We start from the raw sequence: 11,874 nt of genomic DNA, 5'->3' as shown, positions 1-11,874 counted from the left end.
AACATTTTAAAAAGGCAATATGTAGACATTAGAATTTTAATAATAAACTGACATTTATTAAACATGCATGTACGAGGTGTCTATATACATTATCTTATTTTAGACTCACTGCAATTTTGAAAAGGCAGTACAGCACAGGGATTAAAAGTGCACGCTTTGGGTTCAGATTAGGGCTGAGTAATCTTGGGAAAATTAACATATCTATGACTGTGTGCATTTCTGTGGAGTGAGGATAATATAGCAACATCTCAGGATTGTGGTGAGGATTTAAAAAGTTATATATATATATATATATATATATATATATATATATATATGGTGCTGAGAATGCTCAAATATTAAGTAAATACTATTCGTGTTTTGTTGTTTTTTAAATATGTTTTATTGATTTCAGAGAGAGGAAGGGGAAGGGAGAGAGAGATAGAAACATCAATGAAGACAGAGAATCACTGACTGACTGGCTCCTGCACGCCCCCTACTGGGGATTGAGTTCACAACCTGGGCATATGCCCTGACTGGGAATCAACCCAGGGACCTCTTGGTTCATGGGTCAACGCTCAACCATTGAGCCACATGGGCAAAAAAGTTTTTTATTTTGTTAATCTTCACCTGAGGATCTAGCTTTGACCAGTTTAATTTTCAGCACTCCAGCTAGAGAACCTAAGATGGGCAGAGGTAGAGATTTTTCCTTCCCTACAGTATATATACTGATGTAAGGGAGGAAAAAATAATTTCCCCCAAACCCTTTGGAGTTCTTGGCTGAGATCACTGTAATAAAATACATATTAACAAGAGAAAAAAATAGAAGTTTAGCAAGGATGCCCCCTCCCCCCTGCACTTGATATCCCTACTATGTAATCTTACATCCACCGACCCCCTTATTCTACTGGTTGGCTATATAAACATCCTCAGCTGTCTGCTGTACTCAGAACTGAGCCTTATCTCTCTGTCCTGAATAACCTTACCTTTTCCTTACTTGTTGACATCTTAAGTGTCAGAATAATTTCTTCTTTAACAATACCACACAATCAATCCTAACATTCTTTATACTTATTTAAATAAAACTTTACATATGCAATTGATGCATATGAAATGATTTTTGATGTCATTCATAATAGAGCAAAGAAATTAAAACTATACTGAAATGGGAATTTCTAGTCAAATGGTGGCATTTCCTTCCACAACCACATCAAAATTACAACTAAGCTACAGAACAACCATCATTCAGAACTGCCTGAAACCTGGCTGAACAGAAGTCCTATAACTAAGGATATAAAGAAGCAGCCACATGAGACTGGTATGAGGGGTGGAGATGCAGAATTGGTAGTTACAGAATCATTGTGCGCAGAGTTAATAATACTGTAATAACTATTTCGGTGTCAGGTGAGTATGAGATTTATCAGGATGACCACTTAGTAAATTATAAAATGTCTAATCACTGGATTATACACCTGAAACTAATATAATATTGTATGTCCAATGTAATTGAAATATAAAAAAGTAAAGTAAAAAATATATATTCTGAATACATTTACTATATTACCTAGTTTTGTTCTTCAGTAGGGAGAAAGGAAAAAGAGATGTAAAGGGGAAAAAAACCTAGTACTGAAAGGCGCGCCGCCCGCCTCTCTGGGCAGTGCGGGAGGAGGAGTCTGGCCGCTGGGCTCTGAAATCCCTCCGCGCCCACCGTAGGGCCTGGCCTCCCCAGAGCGGAGCGGGTCCGAGTGTCCGGACTGGCTGCGTGGTGGCCAGCGGCGGGCGGAGGGGTGGGGCCGGGCGGCGACCGACCACGGGGCGGGTCATGGGAGCGGAAGGCCTCACCGCCTGGCTCTTTCCTCCCTTCCCCCGTGGTCGGCTCCCCGCTTGCCCGCGCTGGGGCCTGGGGTCCATGCGGCCCTTGGGGCCCGGGGCCTGCGTGGGCTGACCGCCGGGCCCCATGGGGGGGGGGCATTGGCTCCCCGGCCCACAGCGGGAGCCCGCTGCCCCCCGGACCGGGCCCAGTGCAGCGGCTGCGGCAGCGGAGTGGGGCGCATGCCCTAGCTCGGGGGGCCGCCGTGCTGCAGTGCACCGGCCCCATGGGCCGGGCCTGCTCCGAGCAGATGCCGCTCCTCCAGGGCTGGGCCACTCCACCGGCCGCACCCTGTTTGCTGGGCCTGTGCCGCCCAGACGTGCTGGAGTCCCAGTCTGCCCGCAGGCCAGCTGCGGGTGCTGTGCGGGCGGGGGGGGGGGGGGGGGGGGGGGGGGGGGGGGCGGGGATGGGCATCCTGCCTTGTGGCGAGTTCGGGCGGCAGCAGCAGGAGCCGGACGTGGACTGCGCCCTCCATCTTGCCTTGGGTCCTCCATTTTGGGATGGTGCCATGTGCTTCCTCACGGGAAGAAGCCAAGAAGCCGCTGCTAGCCACACCCAGGATTTCTCTGGACTAACCAATAATAATCAAGGGAAGTGCACACCATCACTATGACCACATCCTGTACCGACTTGCGCCTGGCCAATCGGCGGGGCCCACAGTCCCCTCTCCTGCCCTCACTCCAACCCCCTTTAAAACCCCCAGTCCCATCAGGCCTCTCTCTCTCTCAGCCACTGGAGCTTACCATTGCATTGGTGAGTGTGGCAGGGGAGCCAAACCTAGGTTTGAAATAAATGACTCTTTGCTTTTGCATCGGACTGACTGGCTCCCTGGAGGTTTTGGGAACTTTGAAATCTGGGCACAACAGTACCACCTCCCACCTACAAAATTTCTCACTGTCTTAAGGATTGTTAAATATGGCAAGGGCATTTCCTCCCACCCCCTTTCCAAGTCTTTATGTGAAAGTGGTTTTTCTTTGTTCATGATAAAGGTAAGGACATCCATTTAAAATAAATGTCTAGCCCTAACCAGTTTGGCTCAGTGGATAGAGCGTCGGCCTGCAGACTAAAGGGTCCCAGGTTCTATTCCAGTCAAGGGCATGTACCTTGGTTGCGGGCACATCCTTAGTAGGGGGTGTGCAGGAGGCAGCTGATTGATGTTTCTCTCTCATTGATCTTTCTAACTCTCTATGCCTTTCCCCTCCTCTCTGTAAAAAAGCAATAAAATATATTTAAATAAATAAATAAAATCAATGTCTACCTATTGATAGCCACAAGGCAGAGCATTATGCATTCTGGGACAGTTAATGTATATGTACATCTATTTCACATATGCATACAGACCTATATGTGAGAATGAAAAATGTTATGACAGCATTATTCTGACAGCTTCTAAGCGGACAAAAACTTTGTCCTTAAATGCATGTTTTATTTTCTCCAAATAAAAATTACCTTTTATTTTTCCCTGGTTTTATGCAAGAAAAGCCATATTGAAATACTATTTATCTAATAGACGGACAAAACTCCAAACGTTTGATAACCTACTTCCCTGGTGAAACTGTGGAGCTAAAATGGAATTTACATACATTGCTAGGTGGATTGCAAAATGCTAACATCACCGATATTTGACCATATCTAGCAAAGTTATGAATTTATCATTAGATCTAACAACTAACTTCTGGGGAATATGTCCTAAAATAAGATTTATGTCCATAACTATTCATTACAGCACTATTTGTAATAGTAACAGATTGGAAACCACTCAGAAGTATATCCATTAGGGAAGTAGTTGAATACATATGGTTCTAGTTGAATATATTATTGGTACATCTACACAAAATAAGACCACATTACCCAGCTCTGTCCATGGATCAGGTTATAAAAAAAATACAACTCAATAACAATTAGCGCCACAAACATTCAGATTATAGTCTTTAAATACCATTTCCCATTAAAGGAACCAGGGCACCCTGAATAAATGGTACATTATAGAAATGTACAAAATCAGCCTGGAAATCAATCAAAGACTATTAGGACCATGTCAAAGGACTCAGAAACTAATGTGTATATTCCTATTAGCCTAAGATTAAAAATACTTGAACACCAATAATGACAATAACTATAAAGGATTACAATTCACAAAATACATTTAAATCAGATTCATAATAATAACTATTCACTTTTAGAGTTTTTAATCTACCAGGAATGTCTTTAATAGTTTAGGTCAAGATCTAGCTTTTTTTTTTTAAAGATTCCTAGGTGATTCTTTTTTTTTTTTTTTAAATATATTTTATTGATTTTTTACAGAGAGGAAGGGAGAGGGATAGTTAGAAACATTGATGAGAGCCAAAACCGGTTTGGCTCAGTGGATAGAGCGTCGGCCTGTGGACTGAAAGGTCCCAGGTTCGATTCCGGTCAAGGGCATGTACCTGGGTTGTGGGCACATCCCCAGTAGGGGATGTGCAGGAGGCAGCTGATCGATGGTTCTAACTCTCTATTTCTCTCCCTTCTTCTCTGTAAAAAATCAATAAAATATATTTTAAAAAACAACAAAAAAAGAAACATCGATGAGAGAGAAACATCCATCAGCTGCCTCCTGCACAACCCCTACTGGGGATGTGCCCGCAACCAAGGTATATGCCTTTGACTGGAATCAAACCTGGGACCCTTGAGTCCGCAGGCCGACACTCTATCCACTGAGCCAAACCGGTCAGGGCAAGATCTAGCTTTTTTTTTTTTTTTTTTAATTAAATCTTTATTGTTCAGATTATTACATTTGTTCCTCTTTTTTCCCCCCATAACTCCCCTCCTCCCAGTTCCCGCCCCACCCTCTGCCCTCACTCCCCACCCACTGTCCTCATCCATAGGTGCACGATTTTTGTCCAGTCTCTTCCCGCATCTCCCACACCCCTTTCCCCCCACAAGAATAGTCAGTCCATTCCCTTTCTATGTCCCTGATTCTATTATAATCACCAGTTCATTCTGTTCATCAGATTATTTATTCACTTGATTCTTAGATTCACTTGTTGATAGATGCATGTTTGTTGTTCATAATTTGTATCTTTACCTTTTTCTTCCTCTTCCTCTTCTTAAAGGATACCTTTCAGCATTTCATATAATCCTGGTTTGGTGGTGATGAACTCCTTTAGCTTTTCCTTATCTGTGAAGCTCTTTATCTGACCTTCAATTCTGAATGATAGCTTTGCTGGATAAAGTAATCTTGGTTGTAGGTTCTTGGTATTCATCACTTTGAATATTTCTTGCCACTCCCTTCTGGCCTGCAAAGTTTCTGTTGAGAAATCAGCTGACAGTCGTATGGGTATTCCCTTGTAGGTAACTGAGTTTCTTTCTCTTGCTGTTTTTAAGATTCTCTCTTTATCTTTTGCTCTTGGCATTTTAATTATGATGTGTCTTGGTGTGGTCCTCTTTGGATTCCTTTTGTTTGGGGTTCTCCGCGCTTCTTGGACCTGTAAGTCCATTTCTTTCACCAGGTGGGGGAAGTTTTCTGTCATTATTTCTTCAAATAGGTTTTCAATATCTTGCTCTCTCTCATCTTCTGGCACCCCTATAATTCTGATGTTGGTACGCTTGAAGCTGTCCCAGAGGCTCCTTACACTATCCTCGCATTTTTGGATTCTTTTTTCATTTTGCTTTTCCGGTTGGGTGTTTTTTGCTTCCTCGCATTTCAAATCATTGACTTGATTCTTGCGCTCCTCTGGTCTGCTGTCGGGAGTCTGTATAATATTCGTTATTTCAGTCTGTGTATGCTTAATTTCTAGTTGGTTCCCCAATATAAGATCGAGGGTCTCATTAGTTTTCTTGTAGATCTCATTAAGTTTATCGGCGGCTTCTAAACAGTTCTTGAGAGACCTTAAAAGTGTGGTTCTGAACTCTATATCTTCCATTGACAATTTTGTCCTGTTTCTTTGTCTCTGCATTTTGTTATGCTTCCTTGGTGCACCCCCTAGTGGTCTTTGTGCGCAGTCTTGTAGTTAAGCCTTGATTGTTGTAGCTAATACCAGGGAGGGTTTGACCTCCAGGCCAAGTGGCTATGAGAATCAGCTATGTCAGCAGTGAGAGAACTTCTGTCCTGTAGGGAGGTGCTAATCTAGCCTTTGCCTGAGGCTATCCGGCAAATGCCTCTGTGCAGGGCTTGGGCAGGGCGGGTTGCACAGGATCAACAGGGTGGGCCGGAGAGAGCAGTTATGGCGGCTCTCAGTCCTGTCCCCAGGGGTTCTGCCTCTCTGAGTCCCAGCACCCGCTGCAAACCTCAGAGAGAAAGCTGCACTCGCTCTGACTGAAGCCAGACAGTCCCGCTTCTCCCGTTTGACTCTGGGTCCCTAAAGACTCGCCTGTATCTGGAGCTCAGAGTCTGCGACTCCCTCCTGATTGAAAACGCCAACCGTGCCCTCCGCCGCCAGCCCGCTCTGCACACTCCGCACCTCAGAATTTGACTTCAGCACTGCGCCTCCTCTGAGTGTCCGTATGCGTTTCTCTTTCCTCCTAGTTGTAGGACTTCCACTCAGCCAGCGTTCCTGTGGTTCTGGGTGATGTCCGTTCCGTCTTTTAGTTTCACTTTTGAAGTAGTTGTTCAAAGCAGCAAACTCCAGCGTTAACCTATGCCACCATCTTGGTTCTCCCAAGATCTAGCTTTTTAAACAAATATATTTTTATTGATTTCAGAGAGGAAGGGAGAGGAAGAGACAGATAAGAAACATCAATGATGAGAGAGAATCATTGATTGGCTGCCTCCTGCACTCACCACACTGATCAAGCCCACAACCTGGGCATGTGCCCTGACTGGGAATTGTACCATGACCTCCTGGTTCATAAGTTGATGCTCAACCACTGAGCCATGATGGCTGGGCAAGATCTAACTTTTCTATTAAAATATTCATTCATTTAGCATTACTTATTGAATAGTTAATATTCTTATCACTAATATCAATGTCATATATCAAATTCATATATATGTATTACATGGATGTATACATACTAGAGGCCCAGTGCACGAAATTCGACTGCAAGGATCGGGCCTAAACCGGCAGTTGGACATCCCTCTCACAATCTGGGACTGCTGGCTCCCAACCACTCCCCTGCCAGCCTGATTGACACCTAACTGCTCCCCTGCCAGCCCGGTCACCCACAATTACCCTCCCCTGCCGGCCTGGGCGCCCCCAACTGCCCTCCCCTGCTGGCCCGGTCATCCCCAACTGCCCTCCCCTGCTGGCCCGGTCACCCCAACTGCCCTCCCCTGCCGGCCCAGGTGCCCCCAACTGCCCTCCCCTGCTGGCCCGGTCATCCCCAACTGCCCTCCCCTGCTGGCCCGGTCACCCCAACTGCCCTCCCCTGCCGGCCCAGGTGCCCCCAACTGCTCTACCCTGCTGGCCCGGTCATCCCCAACTGCCCTCCCCTGCAGGCCTGGTCGCCCCTAACTGCCTTCCCCTGCTGGCCTGTTCGCTCACAACTGCCCTCCCCTGCTGGCCATCTTGTGGCTGTGGGCACTGCTTTTGAGGGTGGGGCAGCAATTAGCATATTACCTCCTTATTGGCTGTGGGCGTCCCCATCTTTGCGACAGTGTGAGGGTCAATTAGCATATTCCCTCTTTATTAGATAGTATATTCTATATCTTTATATCTATCTACCTACCTACCTACCTACCTATCTATACACACACACACACACACACACAACACATACTATTGGGGGCTCCTTATCTTGTTCTTTTATTTGTCCATTCTTGTGCTACTACAATACTGTCTTAATTACTGAGGCTTTATTATACAACTCGTTATCTGGTAGACAAATCTCTTCAATCTTATTTTTTCCCTTAAAATTGTCTTGAATCCTGTAAATATCTTTTCTACATAAATGTGAAAAATATTAGAATGGCAACTTCAACAGAAATATTCACATTATTTTTTAAAATCACCAGCAACTCGTTCTAGCTGGTTTGGCTCAGTGGATAGAGCATCAGCCTGCAGACCGAAGGGTCCTGGGTTTGATTCTGGTCAAGGGCATGTGCCTGGGTTGCAGGCTTGATCCCCAGTAGGGGGCATGCAAGAGGCAGCCAATCAATGATTCTCTCTCATCACTGATGTTTCTTTCTCTCCTTCTCCCTTCCTCTCTGAAATCAATAAAAATATATTAAAAATAAAATAAAATCACCAGCAACTCTACACTGAAAATATGAAAAAGATTAACTGAGTAGGGAGAACCAAGATGGTGGTGTAAGGTGTAGACCCGTGTGTGCTGCCACAACATCATTGAAACTACCAACTATAAGATAAACAACTACCATTCAGAACCATGGGGAAGTTGGCCCAGTGGAAGTTCCACAACTGGAAGGAAAGAAAGAAGTGCAGTGAGACTGAGTAGGAGCTACAGAGGCGCCAAGAACAGAGGTTCAGAGTCGTGCGCCAGGCGGGCTGCAACTGGATGCGTGGTTTTTTTTCAATTGGAAGGGGTTATGAACTTTCGAATCCACTGGGGTTGTTCGGGGCAGGTCTCTGAGGCCCCAGACCCCACAGGGAGAGGCGGCACGGCCTTGCAGCGGTCGGAAAGCGAGGGAGGCTCTGGAGCGCAGCTGCTCGCTGGCACTGGGGGACGCGAAGTCCCGGAGTCCCAGAAAGGCGAGGAGCCATGGAGACACTGCCATTGCTATTTGCTCCACCCTGGTGACTCCCTGAGACCCCGCCCTACTCAATTTACATTCCCATCCAAGCTGTGCCAGAGGCACAAGAGGAACCGCCTGCGCTTTTACAAACTCTCGAATCCACTGAGCTGGTTCGGGGCAGGATCATGAGGCACCAGACCCTACGGGGAGAGGCGGCACAGCCTTGCAGCGGTCGGAAAGCGAGGGAGGCTCTGTCGCACAGCTGCTCGCCGGCACTGGAGGACGCGAAGTCCCAGAGTCCCAGAGAGGTGAGGAGCCGCGGAGACACCATTGCTATTTGCTCTACCCTGGTGACTCCGAGACCCCGCCCTACTCAATTTACATCCCCATCCAAGCCGTGCCAGAGGCACAAAAAGACCCACCTGCGCTTTTGAAGCATAACCCAACAAATTGCAGACTTCAACTCCTCGCACCCATAAGAGACACACTCAAGAAGCAGACCCAGGAGAACCAAGATGGTGGCGTAAGGTACAGACCTGTGCGTGCTGCCTCCCACAGCAACATCGAAACTACCAACTACAGGACAAACAGCTATCATTCGGAGCCATGGGAAAGCTGGCCCAGTGGAAGCTCTACAACTGGAAGGAAAGAAAGAAGAGCACTGAGACTGAGTAGGATGTGCAGAGACACCAAGTACAGAGCCCAAGCCAACAACCTGCAGATTTCAACTCCTCACACCCATAAGGGACACACTCAAGAAGCAGAACCAAGTTCGGAGGAAGCCGGAGCCGGACCCGGCTGGGCCGGCGACATGGAACCACTGTACCAGCAAACACACAAGCATGTCCACCAGTTCCAGTCTCACATGGGACGCTGGGAGACGGCAGACAAGCAGTCTGTGCACTTAGTAGAAAACGAAATCCAAGCAAGCATACCAGATATTCAGCCACCAAGAACGCCTGGAGATTTTGTCCAGCAAGGAGCCGCCCAAAAAAGACAGAATGCCAAACTTCGTGTTGTCTGGTGAGGCCAGGACAGCCCGGTGAGGTCGGGATGCCCCAGGAGAGGTCGAGATGGCCCCGGTGAGGCCGGGACAGCACCGTTGAGGTTGAAACGGTGCCGGTGAGGTTGCAACAGCCCCGGTGAGGCTGAAATGGCTCCGGTGAGGCCGAAATGGCCCCGGTGAGGTCAGAATGGCCCCTGTGAGGTCGAAACGGTGCTGGTGAGGTTGGGACAGCCCTGGTGAGGCTGAAATGGCCCCGGTGAGGTTGAGACGGCCCGGTGAGGTTGAAACGGTCCCGTTGAGGTAGGGACAGCCCTGGTGAGGTCGGGACGGCCCCAGTGAAGTCGAAATGGCCATGGTGAGGTCGGGACGGCCCTGGTGAGGTTGAAACGGCCCCGGTGAGGTTGAGACAGCCCTGGTGAGGTCGAAACGGCCCTGGTGAGGTTGAGACAGCACCAGTGAGGTTGGGACGGCCCCAGTGAGGTGGGGACAACGCCGGTGAGGTCAGGATGGCCCTGGTGAGGTCGAGACGGCCCCGGTGAGGCCAAAACAGCCCCGGTGAGGTTGAAACGGCCTGGTGAGGTCGGGATGGCCCCGGTGAGGTTGAAACGGCCCCAGTGAGGTCAGGACGGCCCCTGTGAGGTCGAGACGGCTCCGGTGAGTTGGGGACGGCCCCGGTGAGGTCGGGACAACCCCAGTGAGGTCGAAATGGCCCCAGTGAGGTCAGGACAACCCTGATGAGGTTGAAACGGCCCCGGTGAGGTTGAAATGGACCCGGTGAGGTTGGGACGGTCCCGGTGAGGTTGAAACGGCCCCGGTGAGGCCGAAACTGCCCGGTGAGGTCGGGAAGGCCCCGGTAAGGCCGAAACGGTCCCGGTGGTTCGAAACGGCCCCGGTGAGGTTGGGGCGGCCCTGGTGAGGTGGGGACGGCCCCAGTGAGTTTGAAACGGATAATAAAGACCAATATAAACTGATGAACAAAAATAGATGCAGAGGCAGAGCAGCATTGAACAGACTGTCAAACTACAGTGGGAAGCCTGGGGAGGGTTTGGGGGGGAGGTTAAGAGATCAGCCAAAGGACTTATATGCATGCATATAAGAATAACCAATGGACACAAGACACTGGGGTTAGGGGAGGTCGGGGGAATGTCAAGGGGGAGAAAAAAGGAGACATATGTAATACTCTTTGTAATACTTTAAGAAATAAAAATTATTTTAAAAAAAAGATTAACTGAATAAGTTTAACACCAGATTACAGTTTATACAAGATTAAAGTTACAAAGTAGTATTTATTATAACTGAATGTTATTACATACTTTTTTGGGGGAAATACCTAAGGCTTTTGAGTGTTTGAAATTCGAATTTTCCCCTATACTGAAGTACGTTCATTATCTTTTTTTGGACAAGAACTGAAAAAGAGAAATACCCTTGCATTCAGAATGAACAATTCTTGCTATATATACATTTCCCCCATAGATAAGGAAGATTCTGTAACTTTCCCAGAAACAGTGACTTGAACTAAATACCAAAGCTCACGTGCCATATTTGGAAGTTTTTAGTCACTGGGAGCCATGGCATTTCTTTTCTTTGTGTCACAAACTTACACTACTTTTCTTTTTACTATTACCATTGGGACAGAAAACCTTCTGTTCTGGGACTGACTGGCAGACAGAAATGGCAGGGACAGAAAATGGGAAATGGCTCAGGATCTTGGAATTCCCGGCGGCCTAACTCAGTGGCTTGCTATTTGGAAGTTTCTGAAATGTTTGCCCCCGGAGTTCCCCTGAAAGAAGGGGTCTGATATCACTGGCAAAGAGCATCCTCACACAGGACCTACATGAAGGAATGTGCTCGCTGCAGTATGACAAACATTTACCCTATGGCACCGTTTCTGGAATTAAATGGGGGCGGGGGCGGGGGTGGGACAAAATGTCCAGGACTAGCAACACCAAGATTTCTTATTTCCAATATTCTACCAGCTAACTATTTAATTTTATTTTTTATAACATATTTTATTCATTTTTTACAGAGAGGAAGGGAAAGGGATAGAGAATTAGAAACATCAATCAGCTGCCACCTCCTACTGGGGATGTGCCAGCAACCAAGGTACATGCCCTTGACGGGAATCGAACCTGGGACCCTTGAGTCCGCAGGCCGGCGCTCTATCCACTGAGCCAAACCGGTTAGGGCCCAGCTAACTATTTAAAACTTCAGTAAGTGGGATCCTTTGTGGTTCATTCATATATATATATATATATATATATGTATGTATGTATACACACACACATATATATACACATATATATATTATATATATTTATTCCTTTCTAGCCATATTCATGAAAACTTGGGAGTAAACCCTTGCCCGAAATACTGTTTCGTGGCTAGAGAGGAGCTTTTGAACTAAGG

Source organism: Myotis myotis, unplaced genomic scaffold, assembly GCF_014108235.1.
Source record: "Myotis myotis isolate mMyoMyo1 unplaced genomic scaffold, mMyoMyo1.p scaffold_m19_p_10, whole genome shotgun sequence".
In the NCBI taxonomy this organism is placed as follows: Eukaryota; Metazoa; Chordata; class Mammalia; order Chiroptera; family Vespertilionidae; genus Myotis; species Myotis myotis.
Note: the sequence above shows the minus strand (reverse complement) of the source record.